At 39.1% G+C, this 22,809-nt stretch overlaps 1 pseudogene; it reads left to right on the top strand.

Annotated features, from left to right (window-relative positions):
* The first annotated feature begins 4,204 nt into the window (after positions 1-4,204).
* On the top strand, positions 4,205-21,095 carry LOC139309786 (vomeronasal type-2 receptor 26-like; annotated as a pseudogene).
* Positions 21,096-22,809: the final 1,714 nt, after the last annotated feature.

Here is a 22,809-nt window from a genome sequence, read left to right as displayed (position 1 = left end):
AAGTAATCACGCAAACACAAACACCACCTTCCTTCCTTTTCTGTAAAATACTAAGAAAAAGCCTCAGAAAAGACCGAAAGGTCAAGCTGCTAAAAGTAAAAGAACATCATCTCAGTTTTTCTTCATCCCTAAGCCTTCGGATAATAGGCCCCAGGTAAACAGCGTGCTTCAGCTTCAAGAAAAGAAGTTACCGTATTTTTCGGACTATAAGATGCTCCAAACAATAAGATGCACCTAGCTTTTAGGGAGGAAAACAAGAAAAAAAATCTACCTGTGCCTCTGCCTCCCAGCAATTTGTCTCCTTGCAGCAAACAGCAAATAGTCTGGTCAGCTTCAGCATAGCCTGATTTAGCACGAGCAACTGATTGGTAGTTGGATTAGCCTCCAGGAATACTGCCTATCAGCTGTTCCAGGCTGTGGGGATTGCCACCGCCCTTCGCCTACACCACCTATCCCTGCCACCTGGTGTTGTGGCTCCATCCTCCGAGCCTATCTTATCAGAGGAAGAAGGTTCCGAACATGAAGCAGAGGAGACGGCCAGGCCTCCCTCTCCAGGAACCTCCTCTCTGGCAATGCCTCAGGTGCCTCCCGAAGGGGAAGAGATTGGCCAGGAGCCAGGTGTTTCCGAGCCGTCGGATAGTGATGAAGAAACATTGTGGTTGGACCCACGCCAGCGTCAGAGAGACAAGCGTGAGCAGCAGAAAAGGAGGCATGCCAGAGATTAAGCTGAGTCACTGGACCACACCCCACAGGCTATAAAAGGGAGTGTGGTGGCCATTCAGACTCTGTGACGGACAAAGCTAATCTCTGGCGAGGCACTTGCACCTTCAGACCCAACACCTATTTGCCGTGGATTTAATTACAAACTGGACTATTCAACTGTGTGTATTTTTGTCTGTGTTATCGGAGTAAAAGCTCTTGGCAGGCAGCCACAGAATTGCTGCCAAGTTCCTTATCATTGACGTTGAGTGTTTGAAGAGTTTATTTAATCCTCGGCTGGCTGGTTGGGTGTGTGCGTGATACGGGGACAGAACACCTGGAACAGCTGATAGGCGGTATTCCTGGAGACTGATCCAACTGCCAATCAGCTGCTTGTGCTGAATCAGGCTGTGCTAAAGCTGACCAGACTGTTTGCTGTTTACTGCACCCGAACCGGTAGCTTTTTTAAGCTACTGGGTCACCCGAACCGGTAGTTTTTATCACTACCGGTTTCTCCAAACGAGAGAGAACCGGTAGCATTTCACCCATGAACTGGACTTCCTGGTTTTTCTTTGAAGACATTTCGCTTCTCATTCAAGAAGCTTCTTCAGCTCTTCAGAAATGTCTTCAAAGAAAAAACAGAAAGTCCAGTTGCCTCTTGAAAAAGCACCTTTGGGACAAAGAATTCAGATGTCGGCAAAGGAAGCTAAACATGGAAAGATCCTTCCAAACTGGCAAGGAAAAGTGAGATTTCCTTAAAACCTTGCCTACTCCATCGTGTTCTTGAAGCTCTTCCTACCTCATCCTTCAAGATCTTTTTTTCTATTTTAATTTTCCCACTATGGAAGAAATTGGGCACCTTGAAAATAAAAGACAAAATAATAGTTATGCTTAGGTGGGTCTCTTTTAACATGCACATTGATCAAAATGCTCTGTAGGAATCTAGTACCATTTCCTCTGGCATTACTCACCTTCCTGAATGGAGATGGTCCCTTCTTGACAAAGAACACAGTCATAGCAACAAACTGGCTCTCCTTCCTGAGCCCATTTGACAAAACATGTAAATGTTTGTATATATGAAGACAGAAGCAATGCACGTTAATGAGGCAATGAGGAGGAACCTAACATTTTTAATTTAAAGCTTAAATCTTTTCTCAATCTTTACTAAATGGAAAAGTCTTTTATTGTGATGCGATATGTCAAAAAAGCAGAAACTAAACGAAGAACCTGCTAGTAGTTGCACTTCTTAAACTTTTTGGAACTAGGTAAAGATTTTACATGTCTATGAGTACCCAGATTGTTGGGGGCAATATGTTGATTCTGTAAACCTCTTAGAGAGGGCTGCAAAGCACTGTGAAGAAGTATATACCGTGTTTTCCTGAAAATAAGATCCTGTCTTATATTTTTTTGAACCCCGACATAAGCGCTTGGTCTTATTTTCAGGGAGGTCTTATTATTTTGAAGTGCATGGAGCAAGATGGGGCTCCTCTTGCCGTCTTACCTGATTTCCAGCTCTGCACTTAAATATTTTCGGGGAGGGCTTTTTTTCGGGGGGGGAGGCTTATTTTAACGCAAGCCCAAAAGCCCAGTTGGATTTATTATCAGGGGATGTCTTATTTTCGGGGAAACAGGGTAAGTCTAAGTGTTATTGCTATAGCTATTGCTATAACTGGAAGTTTTTAAGAAGAGATTGGACAACCATTTGTTTGAAGTAGTATGGGGTTTCCTGCCTAAGCAAGGGGTTGGACGTGAAGACCTCCAAGGTCCTTTCCAATTCTTATTATTCTATATTCTATATATGGAGAATGGAAAACAAAATCACAAACAGGCCCAATTCTTAACATTAGACAGGGTTCAAGGGTTACTCAATTGGCATTAGAAGACAGGGAGCACTAGAGTTAAGTGCCACCAGTCTAGAATGTCATCAAATTCCATAACTCTGGCAGATGTTCCCCAGCAGTCTCTTCAGACAAGATCCCATTGAAGGACAGCAGAAGTCATTTTGTGTGTGTGGGGGATGTTGAGCTATCTTCCTCGAGCATCACTTTCTGGACAAGACCTGATAGGAAGGACCACAAACACTACAGAATAGTGCCCCCAGGGCAGAGGTGAAGTTCACTTACCTTCACTACCAGTTCGCAAATGTGAGTGCGTGCGCCTCTTCCACACATGCGCCGAGCCTTCTGCACATACACAGAGGGTCATAAACAGGATGTGATGATGTCTGGGTGGGTGGGCGGAGCCTCCCACCGCCGGCACTACCGGATCACACAATACGGATAGATCTGGTTGAATTTCACCACTGCCCCAGGGGGTGTGGCTATGACTTTTCACTAACACACTTTTATCCCTAACCTTTGCACATGGTGTTCTGTCCCCAACCCCACGCACACATACCAACAGACGTTCAATAGTTAAAGACCAAACCAGCCAGCAAAATCCTTTTCCTTATGATAACGGAACTTGGCAACAACCTAGTGGCTGCCTGCCAAGAGTTTATTATTTACAAAGAGGAGAGATAACTTCTCCCCACTTCTGATATATCAAAAGAAACAGCTCAATAATTACGGAGTCAAATCAAGTCCAGAGATAATCCAGTAAAGTCTTATAGCCAAAAGTCCGGCAATGCAGAATGGCATGGAAGCTTTCAGCTTTGTTCGTCACAAGGTTTGACTGGCCACCACGCTCCCTTTTATATCCTGTGGGGTGTGGTCCAGTGACTCAGCCTAATCTCAGGCACGCCTTTTCTTCTGTTGTGCGTGCTTATCTTTGCGATGCTGGCGTGGATCCAGCCAAGACTCATTACCCTCATCACTGTCCATCTGTGGCTGCATGGGCGTGCTTGGCCCCGGCCCTATCTCTTGCCCTTTGGCGGACACCGAAGGCATTGCCAGAGAGGAGGGTCCTGGAGAGGGAGGCCTTGCCAACTCCTCTCCTTCACTCTCGGAGTCCTCTCCTGCCGATGACACAGGCTCAGATAACAGAGCCACAACACATGGAGACCCAAAAAAATTAAAGATCCCAAGAGGAGAAGTTGCTTCTCACTGTGATTATTGTAATTCTGATCTTTGAGATCACTTCTGCTATTTCTCCAGTGACTGCCTTTGGTATAAACATCAAACTGAAGAAACAAGCAAGGGATTTTGCATCAGAAAATAATAAATGTCATAGGTGTGGCACAAGTTAAGAGACAGATGGGACTGTGCTTCTGAATGTCTCTTTCTTTCAAGGTGAAGCTTGGTTTCTCTCTGCTGGAATCAGGAAAGTCATTGGCAGTATGATCTTGTGAGAGCCTTTTGAATTCACCTAACCCTTGTTTTTGTTTAGAAACAGGAAAGGAGATTAATTCAGCCCATGAATTATGGATTTCCTGATTCTGCTTGTGATGCTGTTGATGTCCCAGCCAAACTCTGGGAAGCTTAGAATGAAGTGTCCCCTGAGTTTGGAGCACCAGGATGAAAAAAGACCAAGAAGCTTTTACAAGCCAGGAGACCATCTCGTTACTATGATCACCACTGCAACGAAAGTATTGCGTACAACAACGTTGCCTTTCAACAGGGCTCCTTCTATTCAGTCAAGCATGTAAGTCATTCATGGAGTGTTAGAAGTGCAAACGGAGTTGCACTTTCTCCATTTGCACTTCTAACACTGTCCTCCTTATTTCAATTATTCCGATGTTGGTGAGGCTGTATAATTTCCTGAACCATTTTGAATTCCACAGCTTCTCTCTTTTGTCTTATTTTGTGGAAGAGACTCAAATCTAAAGATGGGGGTTTGGGGGAAAATCTGAAACAAAGTCCAAATTACATAACTTTCCCAGTCAAATCCTGGGACTGTAGTTGCCTCTCTCCAGCCTATTTGCATATTTCTTTAATCACTCATTTATATGCAATGCCTAATCTTTATAGGAATAGAGATTGTTTTATACACACACATATATAAAATTTCTTTTCTGGATCATTATGAAAAAAAGGATCTTTCCATTATGATGGTTATACTTTCATGATTGAATGATATTGAATCCTAGTTACTGGGAAGATGAAAATTAGTTATAAATAATGAGTTTTTTTCTGTGATTCCTAAGGTTAGTGGAACACTGTCTAAATCCCCATCTTCCCACACTCATTAAAATGAAATGATGATGGGTGACCATCATTTGCATTTGATTTCGGTTAAATATTAGCTTAAGACTGAGAAGGCTTGTGGAGATGAAGAGGATTAAATTGAATAAGTATTTTGTTTTTGGGATGATGATGATGATGATGATGATATGAACATTTTTAATATTAGTATACCTTGTGATATAGAAACTTTTCTACGGTACATTCTTAATATTCAAGTGGCCAACAAGACTCCCTGGCTTCCGCAAAATCTCACACTTGGCTACAACATCCATGACAACTATTTGAACACACTTGGAACTTCAGATGCCTTGCTAGACATGTTCTCTACTGGAGAAGCCAATGTTCCCAATTACAGCTGTGGGAGGAAGGACAGCATTTTGGTTCTTGTCGATGCAGCTGCTGATGACATCTCCATCCAGATGTCAACATTAGCAGGCACCTACAAAATTCCTCAGGTTTGTATGTGTGTTTCTCTACAGATAAATTGAATGGGGTAGTGGGCACATTAGTGATAGATTCAACCATATCTTCTCTTTGAAAATTAACAGACATTAGTCAACATAGCTATTCTAAGTGTCATGGTTAGGGATTGGGTTTATGAATGAAAGCAATGATAACTGGATAAAGTACAACTGGAGAATGAGCTAAAAAGATTTCTACACAAAGAATCTGGGATATTGAACAGAGGAAGGATGGAACATTGGAATGGATGAACCACTACAAACATACTTCCTAACTTGCCATTATTTCAATACAGAAATGCCTAAACATCTTAGGGCATTATTTACTCAAGCAATATTTGAGTGCTGGACTCAATGGTTAAATATGGAAGATTTAATCAAGTGAATACTGCATGCAGTTTTGGTTACCACGATGTGAAAAAGATGTCTCTGCACTCTTTCTGCACTAGAAAGAGTGCAGAGAAGAGCAACAAACATGATTAGGGGACTGGAGGCTAAAACATATGAAGAACAGTTGCAGGAACTGGGTATGTCTAGTTTAATGAAAAGAAGGACTAGGGGAGACATGATAGCAGTCTTCCAATATCTCAGGGGTTGCCACAAAGAAGAAGGAGTCAAGTTATTCTCCAAAGCACCTGAAGGCAGGATAAGAAGCAATGGATGGAAACTAATCAAGGAGAAAAGCAACTTAGAACTAAGGAAGAATTTCCTGACAGTTAGAACAATTAATCAGTGGAATAACTTGCCTCCAGAAGTTGTGAATGCTCCAACACTGGAAGTTTTTAAGAAGAGACTGGACAACCATTTGTCTGAAGTGGTGTAGAGTTTCCTGCCTAAACAGGGGGTTGGACTAGAAGGCCTCCAAGGTCCCTTCCAACTCTGTTATTCTATTCTACGTATAATGAACAGACTTGTATTTGTGGATCTCAAGAGATAGACATAACATATTTATTATTTTAATGTCAATTGTATAAGAAAGAAAGAAAGAAAGAAAGAAAGAAAGAAAGAAAGAGAGAGAGAGAGAGAGAGAGAGAGAGACAGAGAGAGAGAGAGAGAGAGGAAGGAAGGAAGGAAGGAAGGAAGGAAGAAAGAAAGAAAGAAAGAAAGAAAGAAAGAAAGAAAGAAAGAAAGAAAGAAAGAAAGAAAGAAAGAAAGAGAGGGATCAGTATCTTGGACCATAGATCACATGAATGACCTATTGGGATCCTTATATTAAAACAACATATTTTAATTTTGTAAGTCAAAAGTTTTAAAAAAGTACATATAATATGGCTCTTTCTTTGAACAAAATATTTTAGTTGAGATCTGCAGATGAGCCTCTGATTGCGGTCAATATTAGGAGTGATACAGAAATATGATTTGCGTTTTTTATTATTCTTTTTTAACCTAATATATTTTCTTTTCTTTTCATACATTCTTTTTAATTTTTTTATTCTCTATTTTCATATGGCTTAATGACTAATCTGCAATAAACTGTTTAAATGTGTTCATGAAAACCAAGTTGGATTACTTTAAAACTAAGGTTTTGGAATTGATCTGACCACAATATTCTACATTGCTTTTTTAGATGAATTTTGAATTGTTTTCAGAATCTCTGCACGATAAAAGTCAATTGCCATTTTACCATTCCCTCTTCCCCCAAAAAGGCTTCTTCTACCCAGAAATTGTCCATGTGCTTCTGCATTTTGGATGGACTTTGATTGGCCTTTTTGCTTCCGACACAGAAAATGGAGAGAATTTCATGAGGACTTTTACTCCTTTGCTTTCCCGGAGTGGAATTTGTGTTGTTATATCTCAACGATTCTCAACAACTAGAAATATAGCACACCTCAGGGCAGCCCTCTCTAAGTGGAGACAAGTGAATGTCTACATTCACTTCGTAGAATATCGTGCCATTTGGGACAGACTTCTAACTTTCCAGTTAATCTTTATGCGTTTGCCAGGCCCCATTGAAGGGAAAGTCTGGATCACAACAGTTGTTGGACTATATCCACTGAAAATGAGACTTTTCAAATACGTGAATGCTGTGTGGACCCTTAATTTTGAACCAAAAAAGAAGATAATAAGGGATAGTCATGTCCCCAAGTTCTTTGTAGAACCGCCATTCGGAGAGCAATCATTTCGCTGTTCTTTTTCAAAGCACACTTTTTCTGTCAAAGGCCGGAGAAGATGCACTGAGAAAGCACCTCTGGAGACCCAAAAGAAAAAGAACATGATCTATATCACTAATTTCCACCGTTTTTACAGTGCCATTAAGACTCTGGCTTATGCTTTGAATGCTGCATATTCCTCCAGATCCAGGAGGAGAAGGAAGGATGGCGCAGAGGTGTTGGGGGCTCCGAGGCTCCAGCCATGGCAGGTATGAATTCCCGACAAGGATCCATTCAAGTTAGTTCCTTTTGAGGAGGAATCCAATGGAGAAGGAGAGGAACCATGTCAGGGTAATGATGATTTAAAGCTGACCAGCCCTTTAAGACTGAGGATGAGTCAGCAGGGTTATTGCCCTTTAAGAAGCTGTCTATATAAAGGAGGCCATTAGAGGGCGTCTCTCTCTCTCTCCTCATGTATTATTCTCCTCATGTATTGCTCCGTGTAAAGAAGACTGATTGATTGCCTGGCTTTGCTTAGCACATGTATGTATCTGTATATAACTTGTAGATAAACCATTGTTTGTAGGACAAGCCTCTGTGTAGTATATTTTGCTCCTGGATTGTCTCAAAATAGTATTCACGCTGTAAAAACTCTGACATCTCAACCTTCTTATGCTACAAGAGGCCAACAGGTCTGCCCAATCTAATTGCTTGGGACATAAAAGCAGGAACTATGGCAGATATAGTTTGATATTAAACATGGGTAAATTTTTAAAAGATGAATTTTTAAACAATTTCCTATATGTATACTTTTATCATTAGCATTTTATCTTCCTAAATTTGAAGGAGCCCCTTAGATTACATAGCCCAATCTTTTCTCTCTGCAGGAATTCCAGTTAAAGTGTCAGGGTTCCGATGGATGCTCTAATTATTGTGTTAATTGTTATTGTATTAATTGATGTGATTAATTAATGTGATTGATGACACATCCTGGGGAAAACAGGATCATGATTGGGGCGTAAATTATGTGGGGTCAGAATTGGCTTGCTGTCAGGGTTCCGATGGATGCCCTAATTAAATCATGAGCCTCGAGCCAAGCTTCAAAAGAAATGTACGCTATGTACATCCTTGTTCTTATACAAGATACTATAATTTGTCAAGTCCTAGTTGCTAAAAATCAAATTATCTTCTACTTGAGTTTACTATACTTTTCTCTATCAGGAAATCATAAAGTTTTTTTTTTCTAGAAGCTTTGCATTTTTGGAACAAATACAATTTTAAAGACAGTCATATCCGCTTAATTATCATATCATCCATTTCTCATTTAACTAGGTTCCTAATCTTCACATCAGGAATTAGTTCATTGACACTTGGCTGAAATCAAGTTATATCACCAGCATTCCCACAATCTGTTAAATTGTAATCAGAGAAGCAGGGGAAGTCCACAACTAAATAATGGGCAGAGCAAAAACTCAGAAAGGATCTTCCCTAACTTCTCAGATTGTAAAAAGAGTTGATGGGACATTTGTACTTTCAAACATGCAGTGTTGACTCACACTGGAGATGAGCGGCATATCAATTGGATAATTAACTAAATAAATATTCTCTTAATTCTTCTCTTTATTCTCTTCCAGTAAAGTAGAATTAGCTTATCGGTTTATGTTTCCCATCTGGTCTATGTGGGAGAAAATTAGCCTGGCAACTTTCTTTGTGACAAATCTATGCTTTCTGATAATCATCCTGATTTTTTTTTCCAACAAATTTATCAATATTCTCTTTGTTTGTCCAATTTATTTCTGATCTGCTCTAGAATGTTTCTATAACTTGTCGAATTTGGTTAGTTATATATATTTTTAATACATACATTGTCAATATATGATTGATGAACTTTGCTAAACGACTCTTGTCCACTTTTAAAGATAGTGGTAAAACTTTTTCTTCCAATTAAGAATATTTGTAAGTTAGATCCCTGCAGAATAAAGATTCAAATGAGAACAGACAAAAAGGGGTAAGTTAACAAGTTTAGTGTCAGCATTCCAGAAAACCCCAACTCCAGTGGTGGGATTCAGCCAGTTTGCACCACTTCGGGAGAACCAGTTGTTAACTTTCTGAACAGCTTGGTGAACTAGTTGTTGGAAGAAATCATTAGGGCAGAGAACCGGTTGTTAAATTATTTGAATCCCACCACTGCCCAACTCCAATTAAAAACTCCAAGGCAAGCATTTTCTCAAAGTTCCATTTATTAGAGTAGGTATACTGGCACATCTGAGAAAACCCGAATCTGAGAGTTCCAGGTTTTCCCTCAGTAAATCAAAACTCCCAAAACCATCCCCTCACTCCTCAGTTGATCACATGCTCCAATCACCATCCGTTCCATCTCCAGACAGCATTCCAACCACTTCTTCTCCAGACGCAGGTTTGTCCTGACCTTGACTGAAAAGAAGAATGTTATTTTGTCTAACTACATTCCCTCTACTAAATCCCCCCTCCTACTTTCCCACACACAAAAAGGTGGCAGCGTGGAAGCTTCCAGTGCTAATATGGCTTCCAAAGATGACATTTAGTACTTTTAAAATTCCTGACTGTTCCTATTGTAGTTCCATCCCTTTCTGGAGAAGAATGAGTATGTCAATATTTCCAAATTCAAACTGTACTGGAACCGAAATGGAGATTTAGTAGCTGATCTGATGATCACAAGCTGGGTATTTTTCACCAAGGAGGGTACCATCCTAAATAAACTATTGACCTTTGAAAGAGAGACACTTACTATAAACCAAGATCATCTGGCACGGCTAAAGATGCTCAACAGGGTAGGAGAAATATTGCTATCTTTTTTTCTATTTTCCAAAAGGTTCCAACCCATTTCAATTGGGATAAGCCTATGCACCCTGGCTTAATGTTGTTGTTGTTGTTGTTGTTGTTGTTGTTGTTGTTGTTGGTTAAACTTTAGTGAGATTCACAGCCTTTGAGGCTGGTTAATAGCTCAGCAGCTCGAGTCCTAACCAAGGACCTAGGAACTGTTAAGGTATCGTTGGAGGATGTAAGCTGTTCCGAGTAAGGTGGTTTTTTGTAGAGTCAAAATGTTCAAGTCCGGCAAATTTAGAATTTCTAAATAGCGGGGTAGCCCTTTGGGTATTGCTCCGAGGGCTCCAATTACAATCGGGACAACACACGGTTTCTTTTTCCACAGTCGCTCAACTTCAATTTGTAAGTCCCGGTACTTTGTGATTTTTTCTTGCTGCTTATCTTCAATCCGTGCATCACCAGGTATTGCAATGTCAATGAACCATACTTTTTTCTTTTCAACTATTGTTATGTCAGGTGTGTTGTGGACCAAGTGCCTGTCAGTCTGAATCCTAAAGTCCCACAAGATCTTGAGTTTCTCATTCCCTAAAACTTTCTCAACCTGATGTTCCCAGTGGTTTTTGCTGTACTCAAATCCAAACTTCTGGCACAATTTCCAGTGAATTATCTTAGCAACACGATCATGGCGTTGTAGGTAGTCAGTTTGTGAAATTTTGCTGCACCCACTGATCAGGTGGTCGACTGTCTCATCTTTCTCATTGCAGAGGCGGCATTTGCTGTTGGTGGTAACATGTTGAATTTTTGCCTTCATATAGTTTGTGGCTAGGGCTTGTTCTTGAGCTGCCAAAATAAAGCTTTCTGTTTCTTTTTTCAGTATTCCTGATCTTAACCAGTTCCAAGTTAGTTTCTGGTCAGCTTTGCCTTCAATACTTTTCAAGTATTGGCTATGCAGAGCTTTGTGTTTCCAATTTTCAGCTCGCTGCTCAATTACTTCTTTCTTATATTCTGCTTTTGTTCTAGTTGTCTTTAAAAGGCCTCCTTTATTTACTTCCTTAATCATTGGTTCTTCACTTTTCTGGATGTAATCATTCAAGCTGCATTTTTCTTCTTCCACAGTCTGCTTTACTTGTAGGAGTCCTCGACCACCCTCTGCTCTTGGTAAATATAATCGGTTAACATCACTTTTAGGGTGTAAGGCATGATTCATTGTCATATGTTTCCTTGTTTTTCTGTCCAAATTGTCTAACTCCATCTGGGTCCAGTCAATTATTCCTGCAGAGTATCTAATCACAGGTATAGCCCAGGTATTTATGGCTTTTATGATGTTTCCTCCACTCAATTTGGACATTAATATCTTAAGAATTCGCCGAATGTACTTGGCTGAAGTTAATTCCTTGACTTTATTATGCATTAAGTCAGAGGCTTCTAATATCCCCAAGTACTTGTAGCCTTCTTCTGATTTTACTGCCTTTATCATTTCTTCATTCTCTAGTTCTGTTCCATCCTCTTCTATGATCTTGCTTGCTTTGGTTGCTATTGTTGCACATTTGTCAATTCCAAACTGCATACCGATGTCTTGGCTGAATTCTTTTATGTTTTCAATTAATAAATTCAGTTCAGCTTTTGTTTTACCAAACAGCTTCAAATCATCCATGTACATCAAGTGCGAGATTTTCAGTCCTTTCTTTGCAAGTTCGTATCCACAGTTCATCTTCTTCAAAATGATTGTCAGTGGTAGCATTGAGAGTATAAAAAGTAGGGGTGAAAGAGAATCGCCCTGGAAAATGCCTCGTTTAATTTCAACTTGACCCAGTTCTTCTTCATTAGCCATAAGTTTCGTTTTCCAGAGGTTCATTGAAGATTCCATGAATTTTTGTATGTTGCTGCTGATGCCTAAGATTTCCAGGCATAATAAGATAATAATAATTATAAATAATAAGATTTATTATTATTATTATTATTATTATTATTATTATTATTATTATTATTATTATTATTATTATTTAGACTTCTATACCGCTTCATAGTGCTAAGCGGTTTACAAAGTTTACAAAGTTAGCATATAGCATATTGTATTAGCATTAGCATGTTGAAATGGAGACCTGCATGAAAATGATAAGAGAGGCCTTCGAGTGGTAGTCTCAGGTTTGCTTGCTTCTTGTCCACAAATTGTAAAGAATAGGGCAATTTTGTTGACTATCGTCTGAGTTCAGTTTTAGACTGAATTTGATGAAATTTGTATCAATACTGGATGGAGGTCCTGCTACCCAATGGAAAATAAGGATTAGAATTCAGAGTCACTTGTCCTGGTTGGGTCCAGTGTCCCATTAAAGGACAGGGTGAGATGTTTTTCAGCAACTCAGACCTGGCTAGGATTCTCCATTCCAATCTTTCACTCCACTAGGATAGTGCAATAGCTCTTCTGCTTCTAGAAAAGAGGTGTGCAGATTTCTCTTCACATGGAATCATAAAAATGGAAGCACTGACTCGGACAAAAGCCCTTCCTGACATCTGAAGTAATGAGGTGCCTTCCGCCGTGCCCTTGAAACCTTCTTTTTCCAGCAAGCCGGGCTGGCCTAACACTTTTTAAAATGTTTTTAATTGTCTGTTATTGTTTTAATCATGGGGCCAAATTAATATATATCTTTTTAATTGTATTTTAATGTTTGTAGTTTATGTTTTTACTTGGCTGTTCACCGCCCTGAGTCCTCAGGGAGAAGGGCAGTATACAAATTTAAAAAATAAATAAATTGTCAGATGTAAATGCCTTATTCTCTAATGTGTAAATAGTATATGAATGGGGTATCAGGGGTTAACTTATTCTTCACTTCTTAATGTATTCATAATTCACCACTCCCACTTATAGCTCCACCCATTGTATATATAAGGAGCCACCTACACCCTTTTCCTTGCTTCTATCTGTGAATATTCAGTGAATATAGAATGCCTATTGTAAATAAAAGGAAGTATATTTAAACCTTTAACTCTCACTAATTTTATTGAGTCTGATCCTGAAAATATTGCAACAAGCTGGTAGCAGAGGATGGTTAATTGACTCAATAAAAAAACTTAAAAAATGTCTAAGAAAGATAGGCCCAACACCAGGGCCTACAGCAAAGAAATGGAAACAGAACAAGAAATAATCAACGAATACACAAACGCAATTTCGAGAGAATCCGAAGAATACACCACTGAAGACAAAGAAATAATAGACGAAAATGATGACCAGGAGGAAATCGAAATAGAGAATAACGAACTCAGGTCAGAGATATTAAAACTATTAAAAAGCCAGAAGAATGATGAAAGCCTCATCGCGAACCTCCAAGAAATGCTGAAGAACAGCGGAGCAGCGAGAGAGAAAAACATCACTAATGAGAAGTCTAAAGACCCAAAAATAGTGAGTGATATGACTGCAGAGAAAGTCATTACGAAGAAGAAAAACAGTGATCCCGCGCGAAATTTTGAATGGCAGCCATCTTGGTTTCAACAGGCCTCCAAGGTGAGCGAAGCAGAGCCAATCAAAATGCTCAATTCAAAATTTCTGGCGCGAAAAACGTTATCAGACAACAAAAATGAAAAAGAAGATTCGAACTCCTCAGAAGAATCAGAATCAGAAAGTGAAGATGACTCAACAAAATCCCAAATAAAATCAGCAATGAAAACACTTTTTGCTGCATTTGGGCCAAAACTAAAAATTACCAAAGAGCCACCGAAGAAGCGAGCGAGCAAGCCGATACCTCAAGACCTGCCCGCTCCCATCCTGACTTCGAAAGCGACGACGCCCGAACCCAGAGAGCCTTGTCGATTCCGCCCTACACCACAGACCGAAGCAAGTGCCAACGCCCCCAAAAGAAAAAGAAGAGCAGCCGCCGTCGTCAGAACTCCCAAGGTCGAACCAGAGACCGACTCGTCTGAAGCAGAGCAGAGCGAGCGAGCCGCAATGGAGAGAACCTTCCACGACGACTCCAAAGAAGAAATGGACAACGCGCATGCGCGAAACTACGCAGATGGTCCGGGAAGACATGAACTGGCGAGAGAACCACGCAGACTCGTTGCGAGCATCCCCATGCCGTTTTGCAATTTTCTACACTTGCGAGACCACGGACTACCTCAGGTCGTAAGTAATGGACAAAATAATGTCGGAAATTTACCCAGTGACTTCCCAAAACTAAGGGTTGATGGCATTAATTTGCAAGAATGGTATCAACAGCTCCAGGTTGTCTTTATGAAGGAAAATTTACTATTTTTTATCACTAGTCCCCCAAAAAGACCTTGGACTTTAAAAATAGATTGTTTACACCATAGAGCATTTTTCTTAATAATATCTAGTGTGTCTCCTGCAATGTATCATAGCATCAAACCTAATCTGACTGTTTCAGAAATTATTCAATGCATGTTTAATTTGTTTCACAGCGATAGTGTGGCTACCACCACAAGAATGTCTAAGGATTTCTTTTCATCTAGAGTGAAACCAGGGGTTTCCATAAGTGAGCATTTAATATCTTTAAACAAAATAAGAGCTGAGCTGCATTTGAGGGGGGAGGTGATTTCAGACCAAACAATGAAAAGTGTTATTATCAACTCACTTGATTCATCATGGGACAGTTTTATGTCACATTTAGACACTATCAATCTAGGATATTTATCCATAGAAAGTCTATCCAATAAATTGATAGCAGAAGACAATTCAAGAAGAAATCGTTCTAGCAATCACACAGAACACAAACCTTATAGGAAAGTAGCTTTCCAAGAAAAATATAATGAAACATTCAAATGTCACAATTGTGAATCCAGGGAACACAATAGAAGAGATTGTCCCAAAATTTCAAAGGAAAGACATAGGTCAGAATATAGGAACAAATACAATTATAGACAGTCTTCCATAGATAGACATAGATATAGAAGCCCACCAAATTACAAAGAGAATAGAGGGGGCAGAGATAATTCAAAGGATAGAAAATCTGGTTCACTGAATGGATTAAATAAACAAGATAACACTAAAATACAGCAAAATGAGAACAATAATTGGCTTATTGATTCTGGAGCAATTAATCACACCACTAATAACAAAAATATATTGTCTTCATTTACAGAAGATAAATTTGTAATAAAGGTAGCTAACCAAGAAAAGGTTCAAGTATTAGGCAGAGGAAATGTAACCTTGCCTGGTCTAGGAAAAATAGAGGGGGTATTGTTAATACCTGAAATACCTCATAACATACTAAGTGCCATAAAACTAAGTAGAGATTCTGACATTAATATAGTTTTCTCAAAGGGAAAAGCGACTTTGGAGAAGAATAAAATAAATATAGGCACTGTGATGATTAAAGGAGGCCTACCTTATCTGATAACGAAGGAAAAATGGTTGCATAACATTGATTCAAATATGGAAGATTGTATTGAAGCAGATGATGAAAATATTAGTAACAGTGACAATGATGAATGTAAAATATCTCATGATCACGCAGATGCACACAATGAAAAAAAACCAAAAATAGGTAAACCAATTCATGATGAGTGTGCTCACATCTTACATAGGAAGTTAGGACATGCCAGTTTTCCTGTAGTACAAAAAATGACTGAACACGCAGAAGGTGTCAAAATAAAAAAATTGTGAAAACTATTTGGAATGCTCAGTATGTAAATCTACAAAACTAAAAACTAGTCCCAGGCCAAGAAAATCTACTAGATCAACTAACAAAATTTTTGACTTAGTACACATGGACTTAGTTGGCCCATTAACTCCATCAATCACCTATAGAAAACGTTACTTCCTGACAATAGTAGACGATTATAGCCGTTATGGGTTTGTTTATACATTAAAACACAAAGATGAAACCTTTCAAAAATTTAAGGAATTTTACAAACGCATAAAAACACAACACAATATCAGAATAAAACAAATTATGACAGATAGGGGATGTGAATTCATGTCTAAAGAATTCTCCCAATGGTTAAAGGATAGAGGAATGCTACATTACACGTCTAGTCCATTTTCTGCATTTCAGAACGGGATTGCAGAGAGAAAGAATTCCACATTACAAACCATGATTAGATGCACATTGGAGGATGCTGGCTTAAGCAAACAATTTTGGTCAGAAGCCTTACATTATTCAAATTACACACAAAATAGAACCTGGTCCAGTATTGTAAATAAGACACCATATGAAGTAATGTATAATAGGAAACCAAAATTAGCACACATGCACATATTTGGAGTCACTGCAGACGTACACATACCTAAGCAGTTGAGAAGAAAGGGAGAAAACGTATCCAGAAGACTCAGATTTATGGGATATGAAACTGGCACCAAAGGGTACAGATTCATTGATAATAATAACAAATTTATAGTTTCCAGAACAGCTGTGTTCCATGAACAGGCCAACTGGTCTAAATTACATCTTAATGAAATATTTCCAAATAAATGTAAAGATACAAAATCTCATGAGAAAGGGACCATAGAAAAACAGGATATCAACAAATATAAAAGCAAAACCAAAACTTGGACAAATAGCCAACACAAAATAAAGACAGACACACTAACAAAAAAAGAAGCAAGATATTTGCATGATAACAATAGCAAACCTGAAAGAGTCATTAGAAACAACAGAAATCAAATGCCAAATAAATACAGAGATTACATAATGCATATGGATGGTGAGCCAATAACACCTAATACTTATGAGGAAGTGTTAAAACTCCCTCGTGAAGAAAAAGAAAAATGGGAATTAGCTATGAAAAAAGAGATGGAAAGTTTACAAGGATTAAATGTATTTACACCTGCAATTGCACCTAAAGATAAAACAATTATTGGTACCAGGTGGATATATAAAATTAAGAACTTAGAAGGAGGCAATACTCTATATAAAGCTAGATTAGTTGCACAAGGTTATGCACAGAAATATCCGGAGGACTATACTGACACGTATTCCCCCACTGTAAGAACAGAGAGTGTCAAAACAGCTCTAGTGGTAGCATCAGCACTCAATCTTGATGTATTTCAATATGACATACAGACTGCGTATCTACACGCAAAACTAGATAAAGAAATATACGTAAGAGCACCTCACAGTCAATACACCAACAAAAATGAAATTTGGCTGTTGAACAAGAGTTTATACGGATTAAAACAATCTGGTAAAAGATGGTATGATTGTCTAGTAAAAGTACTTAAGACCATGGATTTCAACGCTACCACTGCTGATAACTGTTTCTTTGTCAAAAAGGGTGATGATCACATTGAATTTGTGTTGATTTATGTAGATGACATTTTATATATAGGAAAACACAAAGAGAGAAGAGAAACTTTTGTAAATAAGTTAAATGAACATTTCTCGTTGAAATCTCTAGGTAAAGTGAACAAATATCTTGGTGTTCAAATTAATAAGACTAGAAGGGGATTCAAACTTACTCAGAGAGATAAGATTATAGAACTTTTAAATAAATGCAATTTAAACAATGCCAAACCCTGTGATACTCCTATGCAAACTGATTTTCTTAGAAATACTGATGAATCTTCCCCTGAATTCAAGTATAACACGTTTTATAGATCAATCATAGGTTCACTTCTTTATATATCTAATTGGACTAGACCAGATATCGCCTTACCACTCAATTTATTATCCAGACACGTCAGCAAACCAACAATGTATCACTGGGAAGCTGTTAAAAGAATTTTAAGATATCTGAAAAGTACACTAGATTTTTGCTTAGTATTAGAACCTAGTGATAATAAAGAACCAAAGCTTGCATGTTATGCAGATGCGGACTGGGCTGGAGACACATCATGCAGAAAAAGTACATCTGGTTATATTTTTCTCTTAAATGACTGTCCAGTTTACTGGTATACTGGTAAACAAGAACTAGTAGCCACTTCAACGACAGAAGCGGAATATGTTTGTTTATCCAAAGCTGCAAATAACCTTGTATGGTTTAATGATTTAATTTCAGATGTTTGGAAAAAACCTGCTTTGCCTTTTGTTATGCATGAAGACAATAAAGCAGCCATTGAAATATCTAGATCTGATGCCATTGGACAAAGGTCCAGGCATATAGATATAAAATTTAAACATGTGAGGCAATTATCTCAGGATGGATTTATTAAAGCAGTGCATTGTGATACTTCAGAACAATTAGCTGACATATTGACAAAGCCTTTACCTTCTAAGCAACACAAATATTTAACATCTAAATTGTATGTCTTGTATTGTCCTGAATCTGAATGTAATTGGTGTTGTATAACGAATCGGCATTTAGAGGGGGATTTGTCAGATGTAAATGCCTTATTCTCTAATGTGTAAATAGTATATGAATGGGGTATCAGGGGTTAACTTATTCTTCACTTCTTAATGTATTCATAATTCACCACTCCCACTTATAGCTCCACCCATTGTATATATAAGGAGCCACCTACACCCTTTTCCTTGCTTCTATCTGTGAATATTCAGTGAATATAGAATGCCTATTGTAAATAAAAGGAAGTATATTTAAACCTTTAACTCTCACTAATTTTATTGAGTCTGATCCTGAAAATATTGCAACATAAATAAATAAATAAATAAATAAATAAATAAATAAATAAATAAATAAATTTGAAAGAACTACTGATCAGATTTGACCTTTGGCTTCTAAGAGGGCACCTGATCTGAAAACCCCTTAAATGAAATATTCATCTTGATTGTTAGCTGCTTCAATTCTCTCTCTAAAAAAAGGGCTGGATCGGGCCCACGGAGGCTCCATTTTGGCCTGTAACAGGCCAGGGGAGACCTCCAGAGGCCCGAATGAGGCCTCAGAGAGCTGGATCGGGCCCACAGATGCTCCATTTCAGACTGGGGGAGGCCTCCAAAGGCCCAAACAGGACCTCAGAGGACTGGATCAGGCCCAAAGAGGCTCCATTTTGGACTGTCACAGGACAGGGGAGGCCTCCAGAGGCCAGAAAGGGGTGAGGCTTCAGCCAGTTCGGCGAACTGAGCAAACAGTTAGCAACCCATTCTAGTGCGAACCAGCTGAATCCCACCACTGGTTAGTGCTAACACATTTTCTTCAAATTTCCTTGTTTTTCTACTTAGTCTCTTCCTCAGTCCAAATGTGTGGAAAAGTGTCAACTTGGATTTGTCAAACGGGCTCGAGAAGGAGAGCCAATTTGCTGCTATGAGTGTGTTCCTTGTCCGGAGGGGACCATCTCCATTCAAGAAGGTGGGTCACACTGAAGATGAGAGAAGAGCTTGTGGATGGGGATTCAATCAGAGCATTTTGATGGAACTGCAAATTAAAAGACAGTTTGAAGCGCAACTATTTTTTGGTTTAATTTCAAACTGCACAATTTATGATTTAAAGGGGATAATATCAAAAAGACTCTGAAAGCAGAGCTGAATAGAAAGAGGAGGATGTGGCAGAGTAGTCAAGATTTAATACTGCCAGAGAAAATATCTCTTCTGCTTTTTTAGTTTGAATGTGATCTTCCATTTTTATTTCTAGGAACTTCTGAGTGTTTTTTTTTTTTTTTTGAAACTCGGTGAATTGTTTTAGATCCATCTTCTGGAAGGTTCATTGCAATTCATTCTACATGGGCCTTCCCTAAGGATCACTGGTCCACCATGAGATTATGTGAGCAGTTGTGGGTTTAACTCATTACACAAAATTTACCACTGCTGCCAATAGCCATTCCAAATTATCTGCCAGACTAGCTTTCTCTGCCAGCCAACTAGATTTTACAAGAGAAACATCCTCCGAACCATTGTATGAATAAGTGCCCTCTGATATGATGCAGAATGTTTGCCTAGAAAGGTTAACTGACTCACTGTTTAACCTCTAATACTGTAGGTTTACTATGAAGGTTCTGCATATTAGTTGTCTAAAGAAAATATTTCTTGAAATGTAAAGGAAAGAATATTAAAGAAGTGATGTCTTTTGCTTTTCTTAGCTACAGAAAAATGCACCAAGTGTTTGGATGATAAATATGCAAATGAGGACAGAATCCAGTGTATCCCTAAAGTTATATCCTTCCTGTCTTATAAAGAACATCTGGGCATCATCCTGGTCTCTTTTTCCCTACTCTTGTTCCTAACTACAGGCCTTGTTTTAATTCTATTCATTAAATACCTAGAAACTCCCATTGTCAAAGCCAACAACCGGGACCTCTCTTACAACCTCCTGGTCTCCCTTCTGCTTTGCTTCTTGTCTCCTTTTCTCTTCATTGGTCAACCAAGGAAAGCCACCTGCCTTCTCCGACAAACACTATTCAGCATCATCTTCTCAGTTGCCATTTCTTCTCTCTTGGCTAAAACGATCATGGTGGTACTGGCTTTCTTGGCCACAAAACCAGGAAATAAAGTGAAGAGATGGTTGGGGAAGAGCTTGGCCAACTCCATCATCCTTTCTTCTTCTGCTGTCCAAATTATCATCTGCTCCATCTGGCTGGGAGTATCTCCCCCTTTCCCTGACTCTGACCTCCACTCTCAGCATGGAGTGATCATCCTGCAATGCAATGAAGGGGCTGTTGTCATGTGCTACATCACCCTCAGTTACCTGGGCTTCCTGGCTGCCTTTTGCTTCACGGTAGCTTTCCTGGCCAGGAATCTTCCTGGGGCCTTCAATGAAGCCAAGCTGATCACCTTCAGCATGCTGGTCTTCTGCAGTGTCTGGGTGACTTTTGTGCCCACCTATCTGAGCACCAAAGGGAAATATATGGTGGCTGTTCAGGTCTTCTCAATCTTGTCCTCCAGTGCTGGTCTGTTGGGCTGCATCTTCATCCCTAAGTGCTACATTATTATTCTGAGGTCAGATCTGAATACAAAGGAGTACCTTATGACCAGAAGAAATGTAGCAATGTGAGACAATGTCATTTCCAACAGGCCAATCCTAGAAAACGATCCAAGCTCTTCTCCATACATGTGCTGGTCAATGATTTTGCTTGAAATAAATTAAGGGTTAGTTGTACAATAGTCCTCCTTCCTTGTACTCTAGAATTGCAAGATGGTCACTGAACTCTTTTTTTTTATTATTTATTTATATGCCGCCCTTCTCCGGAGACTCAGGGTGGCTTACAATGCGTTAAGCAATAGCCTTCATACTTTTGTATATTTTATACAAAGTCAGCTTATTGCCCCCACAATCTGGGTCCTCATTTTACCTACCTTAGAAAGGATGGAAGGCTGAGTCAACCTTGAGCCTGGTGAGATTTGAACCTGCAGTAATTGCAGGCAGCTGATGTTAATAACAGTGCTTTAGTTTGCTGCGCTACCGGGGGTCTTGCAGTTGTTTTAAGCTCTTTTAAGCAGTTGATGTATCAGATCTGTCCTGTGCCCTTAGCTGATCCCTGAAATGCCCCACCAAGTTATTTTAAACATGACACTTGTGCAATCAAGATCTTGTTGATATGTCAGAACTAACTGTATAATTTCAAGGGGGCTGTGAAAATGAGATCATTTTAGTTGTACGATAGTGAATCTGCAGTTGTGGTTCTTTGCAATATTGGACTCAATATGTCAGCATCATCAGCATAAAGAGAGGAGAGGAACACCTCCAGAATAATTAGGATGAGGATAATCTGGATCATTCAACTAGTTAATTAAGTTATTATGCAGAAATTCAACAAGAGAAGGACTAAAGTACAACTTCCTAAGATTACCAGAAAAGAATTCCTACAGAATGGGATGATGGACTATCCCATGGATTTGATGTAAGGTGAGATTGGGCATGAACACCCAGTCAGAAGTTAGGATCATTCATACATCTGATATGTGAATAGTCGTTTTGACATGAAAATGGGCCCTGGCCTGATCAAGAAGACTTTTTCCTATATTCTTAAAATGGAACTTTGCAAGGAGATCCTGTTCCTAAAAGGAAGTCATCCTGAAATAATAATATTTATTCTCAAATATAGCAGAAATATAGCATGTGGTTGTCTGTATCTTCCTTATTGGCTGTATCATGGCTATACCTTCCTAACACTGAATAAATTCTCAGCCTTTCTCACCCTCTTCTTGGATTTAAATTAATATGTGGCATTTAAAACCTGTGCCACAATCCATACAGTGGACGTATACAGGTTTATGAGATAGTTTTGGGGACAACACCTTTTCAGTCTCCTCCTCCTTCTCCTCCTCCTCCTCCTCCTCCTCCTCCTCCTCCTCCTCCTCCTCCTCCACAGCCTTCTTGTCCAGAGTACCATTGAGAACTCGTGTTTCAAATAAGAAAATGGAAATATTTCATATGCAAATTGTAGAATAGAAAAAGGTCTGAATGACACCGGATTTCGTCCTTTCAAAGCAAAGCTGACCCAAAAAGGAATGAAAAGATGATATTAATAGTGTGCAATAGTATACAATCAGCTTTGTTTCAGAGCAAAGAAAAGTAAAATTATTATAAAGACGATGGTAGTTATAAAGAAGCAAGTGAATTCTCTTCTTGCAGATAGAAATGTGGGCACTGGGAGTGCTTATCTGCTCATTCTGTTCCATCATTGCATCTCTTCCTATTGATCCCTACAGTGTTTGAAATAGGCTACAGAATATCATGGACACGTCTGTGGGATTTTGTAGGTGGAGAACATGGTGGCCATCTCAGAGAAGATTTAACGGATTTAACAAGAGTTGGAAAGGACCTTTGCAGTCCCTTCAAGGACAATGA

The sequence above is a fragment of the Pituophis catenifer genome, unplaced genomic scaffold (genome assembly GCF_029215685.1).
Source record: "Pituophis catenifer annectens isolate HBS135680 unplaced genomic scaffold, rPitCat1.0.hap2 SCAF_2, whole genome shotgun sequence".
Lineage (NCBI taxonomy): Eukaryota > Metazoa > Chordata > Lepidosauria > Squamata > Colubridae > Pituophis > Pituophis catenifer.
The sequence above is the reverse complement of the archived record's forward strand: the minus strand, read 5'-3'. Positions and strand labels throughout refer to the sequence as shown.